Source organism: Vulpes lagopus, chromosome 21, assembly GCF_018345385.1.
Source record: "Vulpes lagopus strain Blue_001 chromosome 21, ASM1834538v1, whole genome shotgun sequence".
NCBI lineage: Eukaryota > Metazoa > Chordata > Mammalia > Carnivora > Canidae > Vulpes > Vulpes lagopus.
Window position 1 is genome coordinate 30,488,192 of NC_054844.1, and position 18,180 is coordinate 30,506,371.

Below are 18,180 nucleotides of genomic sequence, written 5' to 3' on the forward strand. Positions count from 1 at the left end.
GTCTGAAAACTACAATTCCTACAGGCCAAATTTGGTTTGCTACCAGATTTGCACATAAAGTTTAATGAACAAAGATATGCTCCTTCCTTCACATACTGTTTATGGCTATTTTGTGGCTATAATGGCAGAGTAGCTATGACAAAGATGGTATTGCTCACAAAGCGTAAATTATTCAGTATCTGGCCCTTTATAGAAAAAAATTTGCTGAGTACTGGTCTAGACAATTTTTAGCCATGAATGAAGAAAGAATAACTATTCATTATAGATCTATTATGTGTAATGCATTGTGCCTGGTAATGTATATCTCTAGTTCTGCCCATATTTCTTTATTTAATTCTCACAACCATCCTGTGTAATAAAGCTTACTGTCTAAACTCCATAGATGAGGAAATTTATATTCAAAAGTCTAAGTAAAACTAACCTAAGATTATATTGTAGTCAGTAAGAGATTAAGGATTCACATGTCTTTGTTATTGTTGTTATTATTTGTTTGTTTTAATCTTCATAGGTGATGGTCTTTGTTTTGTTTTTGTTTTTTGGTTTTGGTTTTTGGTTTTTGGTTTTTTGGTGATGGTCTTTGTACTAAGCTACACTATCTCCCAGAAATTCATGTTTACTAAAAACCAACTTCATAAACTGAGTCATGTATGAGTATGTATATGTATGTGGAGGAAATAAAATATCAGATACAGAAGAAGAAAGAGTCACTAAACTTAAAGACTGATCGATAGACATTACTCACTCTGAAGAACCAAACAAGAAAAGCATTGAAAACAAAGTATCATTAATATGTAGGATAGTATTATGCAGTCTAACATATGTGTTATTAGAGTCAAGAATAAAAAGGGGATAGAAAATATACTTGAAGCAGGCTGAAAAGTTGCCCAAGTTTACTAAGAAAAATACCAACTTATAAATCTAAGAAGTATAAATATAAAGAAAAATACCCTTATGTATATCTGTCAACTACTAAGCCCATTGTCAAACAGCTAAAACCCAAAGATTAAGACAAAATTTTGAAAGCAGAAATGGTACATTGCATACGGGGGGGAAACCATGCAAATGGCAGATCTTCTATGAGAAATAATATAGGTTCAGAAGATAACAGAATGTCATCAATAAAATGAAATGTGAAGCGGGGAATTATAACAAGACTTTTATATGCAGTGAAAATATCCTTAAACTAACATGGAAAATTTAAGACATTTTTCAGATAGAAAATTGAAAGAATTTTTTACTTAACAGGTCTGTAGTGAGGAAAGTATGAAAGACTTATTGTTGCTGAAGTGGATACACATTCTATGGAAACTTGATGTGCATGATGGGATAAAAAATACTAAAACTAATTAATTTATGAGTAAATATAAAAACTATATTTTTCTTCTTAATTTCTTTAAAAGCCTAGTGGAGTGGCTATCTAAGACAAAAATTCTAACAATCATCATAGGGCTTCTAATATATTATAGTAATATATTTGACAATATCACAATGTATGGGGTTAAAGCAAACTATACAATAGCTAGATTCTTATATTTCTTGTGAACTCAATATCTGTGAATATCAACTCTTAGGTTCATCATGAAAAGTTAAGAATGTGTATTGCAATCCCTAGAGCAACCAACAAAATATGAAAGAGAGGTAAAGTTGAAAATCCAAAAGAGAAATTACTATGGAATACTAATTAACATTAGATTTACAAGATGACAAAAAAGGAGGACTAGATGATTAAAAAAATTGAACAGATGCCTTTTTTGTGTGAGCAGATGGAATAAATAAAAGATAAGCAACAAAATAATAGTTCTAAATCTAAATGAATCAATAATTACATTATATGTTAATGAATTTAAAACTCCCAATTGTAAGGGAAAGATTATCAATCTGAATAAAAAAAACAAAACACAGAATTATGGATATCTACAACTAGTGCCTTGTTTTAGAAGACAGGCATAACTCAAGTACAAAAAAAACAAACTAATGATAAGAAAAGAATAATAAAAAAGTATGTCTTTTACATAATGCAAAAATTCTCAAAAAAGTATTAACAATCAAGTAATATGTTATATCAACTAGGATTTATTCAGGAATTCAAAGCTGTTTTAACTTCCAAACACTGAATTAAGAAAATATGTGGTATTACCAGAATAAAGGAGAAAAATAAATATAATATTATCAACAACTAAAGAAAAAAATTTGGTAAAAAAGCAACAAAAAAATATGTTTTTTAAAGATTTTATTTATTCATTCATGAGAGATACAGAGAGAGAGGCAGAAACGTAGACAGAGGAAAAAGCAGACTCCTTGCAGGGAGCCCTATGTGGGACTTGATCCCCGGACCTGGGATGGCTCCTTGAGCCAAAGGCAGGCACTCAACCACTGAGCCACCAGGCATGTATACAATGGAATATTACTCAGCCATTAGAAACGACAAATAACCACCATTTGCTTCAACATGGATGGAACTGGAGGGTATTATGCTGAGTGAAATAAGTCAATCAGAGAAGGACAAACATATATGGTCTCATTCATTTGGGGAATATAAAAAACAGTGACAGGGAATAAGGGGGAAAGGAGAAAAAAATGAATGGGAAATATCAGAAAGGGAGACAGAACATGAGAGACTCCTAACTCTGAGAAACGAACAAGGGGTGGTGGAAGAGGAGGTGGGCAGGGGGGTGGTGGGAGTGACTGGATAGCGGGTGGTGAGAGGGGCACTTGATGGGATGAGCACTGGGTGTTATTCTATATGTTGGCAAATTGAACACCAATAAAAAATAAATTTACGAAAAAAATAAAACAGATGCTACCACAAGAGAAAATAAAAGTATTTTTATAAAATTCTCAGAAAATTCAAAATAAAAGAGAAATTTCCCAGCCTAATTAAAAATATTCATGACAAAAAAAAAATTCATGACAAACCTATAGCTAATGTCATATTAATGATAAAATACTCAAAACATTGTTTTTAGAACAGCGCCAAAGCAAAGATCACCATTTCATTACTTAGCATTCAGTATTGTCCTGAGAGGGATAGTCAAAGTGAATGTAACTAGGAAAAAAATTAAAATTAAAATGAATAGAAGACATAAAACTTGGAAAGGAAGGAGTAAACTTTTCTCTGTTCACAAAAGCTGTTATTAAATATGTAGGGAAATCTTAGGCATGGGTTAATAGATATTTTCTATAAAGAGCCAGATAGTAAATATTGTGTGTTGTCCAGGCCTCATGGGTTCTATTGAACTTAACTCTTGTGCAGATAACATAGAAAGTATGTAAGTGAATGAGTATGTCCATGTTCCAATAAAACTTTATTTACAAAATCAGTGAGCCAGATTTGTTATATATGCCATATTTTGTCAACTCCTGATCTAAGAAATCTACAAAGCAGCTATTGAATCTACTAAGTACATCTGTCAAGTTTACAGATTACAAGAATTGAATTAAACTTCATTGTATTTCAGTATGATAGCAGGAAACAACTAAAAATGAAGTAAAAATTCCCATTAAGGATATCACTAAAACTATAAAATACACAGGAATACATTTTTAAAAAAGTGAAAGATGTCTGCATTGAAAAGTACAAAACACTGCAGAAATGGAGACTATATTTCCTAGGCTGTGCCTTTGATTCTTGTGATTATTCATTCCAAAAGTGGAAGTCTATATCTCCTACTCCCTTTCACCCATTTTGCCCACCGCCCCCCACTCCTCACCCTAGCAGCCAACAGTTTGTTCTCTGTATTTATGGATCTGCTTCTGCTTTTGTTTGTTTGTTTATTCATTTGTTTTGCAATAGTGCTGTACGATGACAGACGGTAGCACACTTGTGAATATAGCATGATGTAGAAACGTGTAGAAATATTATATTGTACACCCAAAACTAATGTAACATTGTGTCAACTATATCAAAAAACAAAGCAAAATGACAAATGAAGTTATACTATTTATCAAATGAATAAGTATTTCTAAGATATCATTTCTCCCCAAACTTATTTATAAATTCATTGTACTGGTAAACATAAATCCAGCGACATTTTAGAACATAGAAATGAACAAGCTATTTCTAAAACTTTCTTATTGAAACTTAATGAGCTTAGAACAGCCAAAATAATATTTTTTAAAAAGAATGTAATTAGAGACTTTATACTACCTGACTTTAAGAATTACTATAAAACTTCATTAATCAAGACAGTACAATACTGGCATAGGATAGTAGACAAAGGGAACAGAATAAAGAGCCCAGAGATAGACCCACCTACATGTAACCAAATGATTTTTGCCTAAATCCCCTAAGCAATTCAATGGAGGAAATTAAAATCTTTTAACAAATGGTATTGGCACACTTTCACAATATAGAATAAAAAGACCCCCCAATCCTTACCTCACAGTGTGTTCAAACATTGTCTAGATGACTTACATGTCTAAACTTAGAAGGTAAATATTTAATGCTTCCACAATAAAATGTAGGACATTATCCTTATGATGTGGAGATAAGCAAAGGTTTTTTTTTGGACAGACACAAAAAAAGCAGTAACCATAAAATAAAAACAATAAACAAATTAGAGTGTCAAAATTACAAACATCTGTCTATCAAAGGACACCATTAAGAATGTAAATAAACAAGGCATGGATTAGGAGAAAATATTTACACGACATAAATCTGACAAAGGATTTATATTTAGAACTCATATGTAATGGGAAGGTTTTTTTTTTTAAGCTAATGCATTGAATACCCAGTTCACAAAAGAAAATATTTGAATGTAATTTAGTAAGTACATAAAAATACTTAATATCAATCAGCAGGGAAATAAAAATTACCCCACAATGAAATGCCATAAGACATACTGGAAGAGCTAAAATTAAAAATACTGACAATATCAAGAAATGAGATTGTAAAGCAACTCATGCACTGCCAGTAGGAGCGTAAAATGTTAAAATAATTTTGGAGAAATATTTGGCAATTTTTTTTATTTTGGCAATTTCTAATAAACTTAAATATATATGACTTAGCAATTCTACTCCTAAGTGTGCACACCTCCCCACCCTTCACCTCCCAAACGAAAACATATGCTTTATATCAGCCTTACAGCAAACTACCCAAATATTGGGAAGGATTTTTAAAATATGGTATATCCATGCAGTGGAATATTAGTTGCTATAAAAAATAATGAACTACTACGCTAATATGCATAAGCACAAGTTTAAATTTTATGGATAGATTGAGCAAAATGAAGTCAAATCCAAAGAGTACAAACTGCAATTTCATCGGCATGAAGTTCCCGAATAGGCAAAATTAATATGTGGTGGGAAAAAAAATCAGAAAGGAGGATGAGGAAACTTTTTAGGGCAAAGAAAATATTCTATATCTTGATAGGATGTGGGTTTCACAAGTGTGCTCATCTGTCAAAACCAATCAAATTGGACACATAAAATTTGTGCATTTTACTGTATGCAAACATTTACAGATACAAAAAAGAACTGGCAATAATATGGCCTCCAGTTTAAGTTTTAGTGTTTACAATGATATTCTACACAAATATAGAAAGGGCAAATAATGGAATACTAAACTCTGTGGTTTGGGAGTGGAATTGTATCAGTGTGTAGTCATGATTTCTAATATATCAAATATAGAATTATATAAAAAATGTGTAGAAAAACACCTTTCTTAGTTTTAATTTAAATTCCAGTTAGTTAACATACAGTATAATATTAGTTTCAGGTGTACAATTTAGTGAGTCAACACTTCCCTGCATCACCCTGTGCTCATCACAATAAGCGTGCTCCATCATCCCCACTACCTATTTAACCCATCTCCCCACCCACCTCCCCTCTGGTAACCATCACTCTGTTCTCTATAGTTTTTTGTTTTTTTTTTTATGTATATGCTTTATAATACTTTTTTTTTAATTTTTTATTTATTTATGATAGTCACAGAGAGAGAGAGAGAGGCAGAGACACAGGCAGAGGGAGAAGCAGGCCCCATGCACCGGGAGCCTGATGTGGGATTCAATCCTGGGTCTCCAGGATCACGCCCTAGGCCAAAGGCAGGCGCTAAACCGCTGCGCCACCCAGGGATCCCTCTGTTCTCTATAGTTAAGAGTCTATTTCTTGGCTTGCCTCTCTCTCTCTTTTTTTTCCCTTTGCTCATTTGTTTTGTTTCTGAAATTCCACATACAGGTGAAATCATTTGGTATTTGTCTTTCTCTGACTGACTCTTCTCACTTAGCATAACACACTCTAGCGCCATCCATGTTGTTGCAAATGGCAAGATTTCATTCTTTTTATGGCTGAGTAATATAGATATATATATTGATATGTGTATATATATCTCATAACTTCTAACAAAGTAGATTTAGAGGGAACATACCTCAACATAATAAAGGTCATATGTGAAAAACCCACAGCTAATGGGGAAAAACTGAGACCATCCCTCTACAGTCAGGAACAAGACAGGGATGTCCAGTGTCACCACTGTTATTTAACATAGTACTAGAAGTCCTAGCCACAGCAATCAGACAACAAAGAACAACTTTCTATATTTATCTTTTTCTTAGTTCTATCTAAAAGAAATGGCATACCAGTTTCAATGAGCATACCTAAATACCATTTAGTTTCTAAATACCATTCTCTATTAAAAGGAACCAAAACTACTTGAAGGATTGAGGCAGGAGAAATATGAATTGAGTCTGGAACATTCTGTTACAGCAGAAGGTAAAGAAGTGCACACACACAAAAAAAATGATGAGGCCATCATAAAGGGATACAGAAGGGATTCCCACTGGCCAGATCCTGAGGAATTTGAACATGAAGATAAATAATAGCTGCAAAAATATAAATCCTTTAATAGAATAAGAAGTAATTAATTAACCCAAATATATAAATAAGGTAAATAAGTAAATAACTAGGAAGAAGAGAAATCTCTTCTTTACAGTGGAATGAATATTAACAAATACCTAATATCCAATAAAGTTGGAAAATCATCAGTGGATGATAAAACTAGTGAGTGAAAATTTGATTACACAAAGGAAACTTGCATCATCTCAAAGTATCTCCATACATATCATTTATTAATAAAGATGAGAAAATAAGAAATTTATAATGGAGAAGCCTGACAATAACAATTTCACTAAGAAATCAAAACTAATATAATCAAAATTGGGAGAAACTGACATCATAAGCCTCCTTACATGATGCATGGAGAAGAACCTTAAGCCTTACTTCAGTGATATCCTTGATCAAATAAAAAAAAGTATAATCTGATTCTAAGGAAATATCAGACAATGATCAGAGACATGCCACAGTGTCCTATACATTTCAAAAATATTGAGGTCATAGAGACAAAGAAAGGCTGAAGAACTATTCCACAATAAAGTAGACTAAAGAGATTTGATAATTACACGTAATCTATGATCCTGATTGGAATTCTTTGAAGAAACAAAAATGCCAAAAAGAACATTACTGGGACAATTGAACAAAACTGAACATGGACTCTGGAGTAGATGATAGTAAAGTATTATTGTTAAATTTCCTGATTATGATAACTATACTCCAGTTATTTTAGAGAATGTCAAATTTTTAAGGAAAAACACACTAAGATAATTAGGGATAAAAGTGTATGGCATCTCCAAATGGCTCTCAAAGTTTAAAAATGCTGAAAGATAGACATGAAGAAAGAAAATTATAAAGCAACTGAGACAATATGTAAACTATTGACAAATCTGGGAGTTCCTTGTACTATTCTTGTAGCTTCCTTGCAAGTTAGAAATGACATGAAAATAATAAGCTACCTAAGAAGGGCTTCACTCCTTTGTAGCTACTGGAAGCACGTATTAAATGATTATTTTTAAGGTATCTGCCAAGCTCCAACTTTTGCTTTTCTCTGTGGTCCTGCCCCCAAGTCCAATGGGGAGAATTTCTGGCTGCCCAGTTTGCCCTGTACAGGACCTATCTTGGTTACCACTGACTGAATCTACTGAAGACACCTGACCTATACTGTCACTATAATTTTTTTTCGCCAGGAATTTTAAAATGATTTACTTGAGAAGAAATGAATGTCCTTTTGTTCTCAACAGTTGCTTTTTCCCAGAGTAGTTCAGTCCCTCTCCTTCCACCCTACTCATAAAACCTTGCACGCAAATTGCTCCTATCCCCAGAATTTGTTTGCTTTGTCTTATCCCTCCATGGTGTACATTTCCTAGAGAGACTTTGTCCCTGCAAGGGTGAGACTTGTATTTCGGAGAGGACTTAATTTAGGAGGGAAAGTTGCAGGAGCCCATTTGGCCTTAAATCCAACCCACATCCTCCAATCCAGTCTTCCTAGGAATAAGGCTGATATTTTTGTCTTCATCTGTCTGATTCCTACATCTCTAAAATTGGTTCAGAACCCATAGGGGGAAAGGCGTGTGATTAATTATCACCCTCCAACTGCAACAACTGCCAAGCAATCTCTGCAGGGTGACTGGAAAAGCAGAGAAAAGCAACCTACAGGAAAAGAGATGACGCAGACTCGATAAGCATTGATGAATAGCTTGTTGATTTCTTTTTCTAGTTCCTTCTTCAATTCCACTTATATTTATCTCTCTTCTTGGATTCCAAAGGATACAATATTTCTTTAGAATAAATCTTCCTTTGGGACTTAGACTAGGATCTAAAGAGTGTGAAATAATGCCAGGTTTTATTTTTCCTGCCAGTATGGGGCATTCTTAGATTTATATTTTTGTAAATTTGACAGTAATGGATATTTTACTTATTGATTGCTAGAAAACCTGGTCTCATATTCTTCTAAGAGACATTTAAACTTCAGGACCACTGAGAAAGAAAGGCACCATTTGGGGCAGGCTGATCATAAGCTTGTACTTCAGTGTGCAAATCCTCAGTATCAGCGTCAGAAATGAAGAGAAGAAACAGAAATGCCAATCAAGGAAAGCTGCAGATTTCACTACTGATGGTGAGATCAGAACCCTTTGTCTTGTTCCACTGTCCTGAGTTCTAAAAGTCAAGGTGGAAGGAATATACTTCAAACAGGCCTGAATAGCCTTCATACAATGACAGTACTAGGGGGTGATTTTAGCAGAGAGATGATAAAGTGATTGAAAATTAGTTAAGAATGTGAAATAGGGAACTGGCTGACATTTAGCCATATTTAATGTCTTATTGAGTCAGTTCTGTGATTGCCTTGGCTGAGTTAAAGGACATAAAATCACTTCAACTGATGAGATTAGCCTCCCTGGTTTTAAATAGAGAATTAACATTCAGGCCTTCTTTAGGCCTCTTAGATGTGTCAGAAAAGTAAGGTCATAGGGCAAACTGCTACCTCAAAAATTGGGAGACAGGTAGGTATAGAGCATCACAGCTTACTGAAGCAGAAACCTATGAACTGAAGGCTCCACAAGAATCAATGCTGGGATAGGAAAACCTGAACTATAATTGTCAAATTGCTGACAGCTCAGTGTAGACAAGTCTGGGAATTAAAAACCCTGGGAGGGCCCAATCAGACAAGGATTCACACTTTTGTGAGCTCTATTTCCAGGAGCTCTATCAGGTCCTCATAGTGAAAATCAGAGAAAAATCCTCTAGTGCTAATGGCAGGGGAAAGGAAAAAGAAACTATTACAAATATGTCCAGGATGTCCTTCAGGAGATGAATGGATAAATAAACTGTAGCACATCCAGAAAATGAAAAATTTTTAGTGCTAAAAGGAAAATGAAAAAAGAAATAGTATTCACTGCTAAAGAGAGATGAGCTACTAAACCATAAAAGACCTGGAGGAAACTTAGATGCTCATTATTAAGTGAAAGAAGCCAATCTGAAAAGGCTACATATGGTGTGATTTCAACGATATAACATTCTGGAAAAGTTAACAAGTTTAGTGGCTGCCATGGCTTAGAGAGGAGGGAGAGATGAACAAGCAAAACACAGAGGACTTTGAGGGAGCTAAACTAATCTGTATGATACTACAGTGGTGGATGCATGTCATTATACATATTTCAATTCCCATGGAATGTACAACACTAACAGTGAACCTTAATGTAAACTGGACTTTGGGTAGTGCTGTACCAATGTAGATTCATCAATGAAAATAAATGTACCACTGTGGTATGGAATATCAACAGTAGTGGAGCTAGTGGTATACGGGGACTTGAAGATATATGGGAACCCTCTTCATTTTCCATTCAATTCGCAGTGAACCTAAAAGTCCTCTAAAATATAATGTTTATTAATTTATAAAATGAAAACAGAATTCAAAAAAGTTCAAGTAGTTAAACAGTCATTTGTTCAAGCAAGAGTGATTGGTATTCATTTAATATAATCACAAAAAAGATGGCGGCAGAAAATAATGTTCCCGGGTTAGATGTGCCTGATTGGAGAATGGAGTGTTTTCTATTTGAGGTGTAACCAAGTCTCCTTTCTGTTACATGTAAGACAGCTGGTACAAATCCATGCAGAAATTTCTTGCCTGTGGCAATGCCAAAAATTGCTCCAATTTTATAATCTCTACAATGATAAACTTGATGTTTCTAGTTTACAGTCTACATTCTCAAGGACAAGACTGTTATCAAATAGTCAATATTGACCTACACAAAAATCTTTCCATCTTTTTTTTTTTTCTTGAAGAATGGAAAAGCTACACACTTGGAAGGAACCACCACACTTGACTCATTGCATCACCACACTTGGCTCATTGATTAGCTGTGCTGGCTCTATTGTACATGATTCTGAAAGAAACTATCACCCCATGAACACAATCCCAGTGAAGGGAAACCTCACTGCATATTTCTAGAGTATCAGTGGGGAGCTTTTGTGTCCCTAGGGCATCCATTCTAGATTAAAACCTACAGGCAAACACACCATGTTGAGAGACCCCAGCATATGAGGGAAATATCACAAATAGGTGGTTCATGTAGTAGATCTCTCTTTGGTGAACCAAGGGATTATTCAACTGAAGAGGTTCCTTTCTATAAGACCCAAATCTCTAGGGTAAAAATCATATTTTTATTTCATGGTTTTCCTTCAATCTGAAACCCATATAAATCTAGACACATATAAATACTAGGCCCATAAACGCCACATTTGGGTTGTCTCCAACACATTGCCAGTATCAGAATAAGAAAGAAACTATTTTCTGTGGTACTTGAAATTCTTGAGTTAAGGACCCCCAAAGAGGGAGTACTTCATATCCAGGTATTGAGATATTTCAACCTAATGAAGTTAGTTATTATTCCTGAACACCTCTTAGGTTGTAACTTGCCTGAAAGTTTAACTTGGGTCAGGTGAAGTGAAGCAGAAATGTATTTATCGATTAGCAAATTTCCTTCTTCCCCTATACCCAGCTCTCTGACTCTCTCAGCAATAAGGTAAAAATGTTATGCTATTTACCATAGGCTTTCCCAGGAAAGAGAGAATCTGCTTAATGAATGTTGGGTAACAGTTTGGTTTGAATAGATTGCCTAAGCAAGAATCAATCACTTAATTTTTCCTTTAAGTTAGGAGAGACTTAAAGGAAAATTGGCCTGTTGCCCCCAGATATGTAGAACAATTACTTCCTTCCCCCATCTCAGATGCCTCACTGCCAAGCATGATGGCCTCAATAGTGAGCTAAGTGAAAACTCCTAACTCCCTTTCTGAATGATTATCAGATAGATGGGATATATTTTAATCTAAGACAGGTATTTATGACAGGAATAGGGTTTCCCCAGATGTTCTAATTAGAACTAATTCTCCACTTGTTTTTGTCTAAAAGTTGGACAGTAAATTTCCCGAGAAGCCTCAAATTTTGTTTTACTCAGATTCTGGTAGTTCCATAGAAATGCGATGTGCATCTTGTAGAAATATGATTCAAAGTTTTTTTTTAAGTTAATCCAATGATATTTTAAAACTCAACATACACACATAAATACACACATACACATGTGATATTGCAAATTGAACCTACTAGAAGTCCATTAATATTGGATAAACTCATGTTGGGTCTGATTCAACTTAAATCTTTCCTGTCAACTCAGTTTAATTGATGGTTTCCTGATAATAAAATGAGTTTTAAATATTATGATTTATGATTATTGATCTGGATGATAAAAGATTTGTTTTCATATTTTGTGAACAAAATAGATGAACATTTTGGAGACTAAAACTGAGATAAGATTACAACTGTTCTCTGTAATTTTTTATTACAAATGTTCTGTTCATCCAAACAGTATTACAAACTTAATTTTATATATGTAAAATATCACACTAGTGCTTCACACCATGCTTCTTTAGATATATGAGATATGAGTATAGAGTGATATACATCCTAGAGTAGTTATAAAATGAAAGTAATAGTTGTATTATTTGAATATCTTTGCTTTCAGGGCAATTCCCAAGTCTGTTATTTTATTTATTTCTTAGAATAAGGTAAGATTCCCAGTCTCATTTTATAGGTCATGGAAATGACAAAAATGTACTGACTAGGTCGCTAATAGATTGAAGTGAAAGCACAGGTTTTCAAATACTTCCCCAGGGACTATTCCATCTAGTCACTTGAAAAATTGACTTTCTAAAATAATTAGAGTCACAGAACTTAAATCCTCCCCCAGGGACCAAAGTTTCTGAAAACTAACTAGAGTTTTTGCCCTCTCTGGCAGCATTAACTTTTAATAGATCATGAAAGTTCTCCAGCCCATCTGCAAAAATGCTTCTGAAAAAGAAGCATTAACCACATAATCAATTTGTGGAACGGAGAGACGATGATGAGCTGAAGAGAAGAGAGAGAAGGGTAAGAGAAATACTTTTAGTAAATAAGTAAAATTTAGTAAATATTTTAGTAAAATAAGGTCATTTATCTTCATTTATCTTGTAATAACATCTTGATTTACTGAAAGGGATGAGTTTGGGGTTGGGGTGTCAAGATTAGGGGGAAGGGAGGTAAGTGTGAATTACAGTGGTCAATCTAGAAATCATAGCTGCCTGATGAGAAAACACTGACTTCTGCAATACTACCGTAAAATTATGAACTGTACAGTGTTGTCACATAGGCTCTAATTCATGCTAAAAGCTCAAATCACTGTTATCTCAAAGGGTAGAACTGAGATTTGATGGTGGGTCTAGAGTGAGCATTAAAAACGGGTTCCTGACTCCCAAATATTGGCCATATTGCATTGTCTTTCTCATCACTGAAGTAATATGAAATATTAATAAATACTGGGAAATGGTAAGTATGTCTGCTTTGTAGGAAAATATGTTTATTGTACAAAATAACAACTTCTAAAAATTGAAGACATTCACCTTCAAAGAGAGGCAACAAGTTTATTAAATACATCTGGGGACTCAGTGTAGGTACTTAATCTCCATTATTAAAGACAGAGAAACCATACTTTAAAAACTACTACATTTCTTCGGGTTTCTAGAGAGGAAGAAAAGGTGCTAGATATGTTTCAAAAATCACATTGAGAGTGACTGATATGAGGGATTCATAGCACTCTATTTACCAGTTAGGAGGAAACACAAATGATGCCTATTATATGTTTCTTTATTTTAGTAGGAATGATATAATAACTCTAAAAATAATCATTTCTTTCAAAAAGCAGGCCAGTACTTGGAATTTCCAAGCACATTAGTTTCAGATAACAACTACTAAGGCCAAGTACTCAGGCTTAAGTCTCCTCTTGAATAGTGAATTTTTCATTTCACAGAGTTATAGTTTGGTTAGTGCTGTAGTGAATATCCAGTGAAGCCTTGAAAAATCCCTCGTAACTGATTATCCTTATTCTCTCTAAAAAAAAAAAAAAAAAAAAAAACTATTAAGCAATAAACAATGGCTTTTATCCCAAGATGACCCATTTTAATTTCTGACATCTACAAATATCACTTATTTTATATTGAGTCAATTATCTACCTCCTTATATCTACCCATCGGTTTATCTTCATTTATATGATTCAATATGTATATATATAAATAAATTTGTTACACGTATATCTTGTTCCTAAATCCATGCTTTTGAATTTAAAATATATTGTGAACACCTTTCCATGTCAACATGATAGAAATATTTCACCCTTTGAAGTGAATCCAGAGTATTCCATGATTTGAGTATGTTGGTTTATGTAATGAAACCTCTCTTTTTTTTTATCTTTATATATTTTTTAAAAGATTTTATTTACTTATTCATGAGAGACACAGAGAGGCAGAGACACAGGCAGTGGGAGAAGCAGGCTCCATGCAGGAAGCCCGACGTGGGACATCATCCTGGGACTCCAGGATCACAACCTGGGCTGAAGGCAGGCACTAAACCACCGAGCCACCCAGGGTTCCCTAATGAAAACCCTCTTGATAGATGTTTAGATTGTTCCCCTTTTTCCCTTTTGTTTTGTTTTGCTTTATTTCTTTCTTTCTATACTTACATAACTATTTTTTACATTGATGCTTCTGAGACTCTTTGGTCAAGACTTTGGTATTAGAAGTTATTATTTTAAAAAAAAAGCTGCCAGTGTATATCTATGAAGAATGCAATGACCACTAACACAGTTTGATGCCACTGCCTTGATTAGTGGTAAGGTGTTAGCTATTTTATACATCTAGAGTTCTCATTTATCAAACAAGAATTTGTAAATTATCCAGCAGAGACCCCTGTTTGAATGAAATGCCCAAAGAGGGACACAGGATGTGGCAACTTTCCTGTGGAAACTAGATGTCAAGTTACTAGGGCTTTCTATGCATTGCTCTACTTACTTACAGTGATATACCTTTGATCTGTCCTATTTTACCTCTAGAAGTTTGCCTTGCATCTGGAAAACAAGGTAATTTTCCTAGACTTCTCCAAATATTTAGTCTAATCAGCTAAAAGATATCACTACTAGCCTACCTCTTAGCTGCTCTTGCCTTAGGTTTCATGCATTTACTCTGTTCCAGCTAGACTCTGAACATGGCTCTTATCTAGCACTGCAGCTTAATTTTCAACTTGACTGCTCAGGGTTAAGTTGACCACTGGTCAGGGAATCGAGCAGAACTACTTGCATTTTCAAACATGTAAGAAATAAATTTACCAAAATTTTAAATGTGTGTCAAACTGTTTTACTTTACCTAAAGTTCATTGTTAAGATTAAATGTTTTATGAAAAATGTCTATTTTTCTTAAAGTATTGTTTTTCCTTCTCCAGTTGAGTTCTTAAAACGTGTCTCATAGATCTTACGTCTAGTAACTTTTTCCCTCTTCTGTGAACTACCTCTTCATACCAAGTACTACTGTAGTAAAAGCCAGACTGTTATATTTAGAACCCCCAGGAACTGCTGAGGTTTCCCTTATCTAGATAAGCAGTTTCCCTTCTGAAGCTTTATTGAGCACAGTTTCACTCATATTCCCCTTACCTTTCTATGTAGGTGTAGAGGACATTTTCTGGGCTCAAGTCACCTTCCTAGGACATCTCAGTTCTAGCAGGGACTCCTATATGGGCTCCACCTGCATATCAGAATGCCATAGGAGTCTAGCAGGGACTCCTATATGGGCTCCACCTGCATATCAGAATGCCATTGGAAAAAGAGCAAATAGATGTGACATTCCAGAGGAGGAATCAATCATTCACTAATCCACCAGATAGTAAATCTTTGACCAATAAATATTACACATAAAACACTAAGCTGCATTTTGTAAGAAAAGTTGAGGAAAGATATGGTTCCTTTCCATAAGGACCTTACAATTTATTGTCAGAAAAATATGTATACTTTTGCAGGTAAATATATCGATGTGTGTTTGGCTAAGCCAAATAGAAAAAGCAAAGAGTACCCACAGAAATAAACACTTATGAGCAAGTAAATACTAATAAACTAATTAGCCATTCATAACACATAGGTTCAGAGGTGATAGAGAGGGGAAGTTTCCAGATGAAGTCACCATTTGACTTCTTTGACCCCCCCACTCCCAATGATCACAAAATCTCTTGAGCTGGGCCATATATAGTTAGTTCTCCTTGGACCCTTCTCCCAGCAATATCCCTGGTTTTTTGTTTGTTTGTTTGTTTGTTTGTTTGTTTGTTTGTTTGTTTTTAATGAGGGAGAGGGAAAGAGAATGTCAAGTAGACTCTCTGCTGAGTGTGGACCCTGACTCAGGGCTTGATCTCAGGACTCTGAGATCATAACCTGAGCTAAAACCAAGAGTCAGCTGCTTAACCTACTGCACCACCAAGGTACCCAGGCAGTAATATTCTCAAGGGAAGATGCAAGAAACTCCTGTTCTCTAGTTCCTTTTTCTCAACATCCCTGCCCTTTTTTTAAAAAAAGATATTTATTTATTTATTTATTTATTTATTTATTTATTTATTTATTTAAGAGGGAGAGAAAGAAAGTACAAGCAGGAGGAGGGGCAGAGAGAGAATTAGACTCACCATCGAGCAGGCAGCCCAACATGGGGCTCAATCCCAGGACCCTGGGATCATGACTTGAGCTGAAGGCAGACACTTAACCAACTGAGCCACCCAGGAGCCCATCATCCCTGCTCTTGATCCTCAATATTTTACCTCATGAATGGGAAAAAGAGTCAAAGAATAGCAAACTCAGGAAAGACCTGGAAGGAAACTTTTTTTCCTAAAGCCTAGCACAAAACTTACCTATGAGGACTACACAGCCTTCTCAGGGCCAGGAGTCCCCCCAAAGTAAAGAATGAGAGGGAGTAATCTTAACTTTTTTTTTTTTAATTAGAATGTGCTACTTACGTATACAAGAGGATCTTTGTCAGGAATGTATATTATATAGTATTCTGTTAAAATAGATATAATTTACACTAAAAGATTAAAATATTACATTCTAGTTATTAATGAAAGCAATTTGAAAGATTTAATCATACCAGTAATAAATGCATTATAAATGTATTATCAGTATAACCAGTGTTATACAACCATTTTATTTTTGATTAGAAACTTTTAAAAAATATTATAGATAAAAAATATTTTTAAATTTACATTTATTTATTTATTAATTTTTAAGTAATCTCCACACCCAACATGGGACTCAAACTCTCGACCCTGAGATCAAGAGTCACATGCTCTTCCAACTGAGCCAGCCAGGTGCCCCACTTTAGAAACTTTTATTCATATATAGTTATTCTCTACCAAGGCGAAAGTTCAAAGGAAATTGATAAATTACAGCTGGAGGATTAATATCAGTAAGCTTAAATGACTTCCCTTTAATGGAAATAAATAGCAAAGGAACTCTAGAAAACAATGGATGATATTGAGGTCCATTTATAAAGAACTCTATTTATTGTTAGAGGTGAAAAGATTCAAGAAACTGCTTTCCAGCTCTAATTCCTGATTGTCACTTTAAAGGAGTTGAATTCATTGAGATATTGACATTTTTTTCTAGAGGTATTTCCCAGTTTCCTCTGTATGTCAAACTTTTATGTGATGAAGTAATTATGAAATCAATAACATTGGGATGTTTAGATAAAAGTAGAATTACAAATAGGCAGGTCATATTTAATTCAAAGGATGTCAAGGGCCTCAAACACTTTTTGATTCACCATCAGAACTTTAGAGAACTTGCTAGAATTTGAAGTTCCATAATACAGGATCTAGGATCTGACAAATTAAATTTGTCCAGTTGAGTCTGTCACTGATGAACTGAATAACTTTGGGCAGGTTATGTAACCTTCCTGAGTCACAGTTTTATCATCTGCAATGAGGGACTCATATTAATATCTACCTCAGAGGTGGTATCAAATTGAGTAATATATATGGTGCAGGGCCCTAGGAACCACCTGAGGCAGAATTCAAAGGTGACCCCCAATGCCTCTCACCCTCGTGTGATCCTCTTGCCTTGAATGTGAGCAGAACCTGTGAATGTGATGCGGTATTACTCCCTAGATTGCATTAAGTTGCAAGGCAAAGGATTTTGCTGATGTCATTCAAGTTACTAAAAGCACTCTCCTTCCCAAATTTAAGATTATATCTCGGTAAGTCAATCATTAACCCTCACTGCAGACTTGAAGGGTCAGAGTTCTGTCCCACCCAGCCTGGACCCAAACATTTTTACTGAGCTAAGTGCGGTGCCAGTTTTCTCTGGGCATGCTCCAGAAGTCTCATCTCTTCCTTTCCTTCTCCTCCCAGATTTGCTCAGCTGGCCAGCTGCTATTTCTCCAATGCCTTCTCTCTTTCCTTCCTTCCTTCCTTCCTTCCTTCCTTCCTTCCTTCCTTCCTTCCTTCCTTCCTTCCCTCC

The 18,180-nt window shown here is 34.8% G+C and overlaps 1 long non-coding RNA gene across 1 annotated transcript in view; it reads right to left on the bottom strand.

Annotated features, from left to right (window-relative positions):
• Window positions 1-15,489, bottom strand: part of LOC121480101 — an 85,571-nt gene extending 70,082 nt beyond the window's left edge. The window contains exon 1 of the long non-coding RNA XR_005984895.1: window positions 15,340-15,489. This is a non-coding gene — a long non-coding RNA (uncharacterized LOC121480101). The remainder of the gene's footprint in view (window positions 1-15,339) is intronic.
• Between the last annotated feature and the right edge of the window lie 2,691 nt (window positions 15,490-18,180).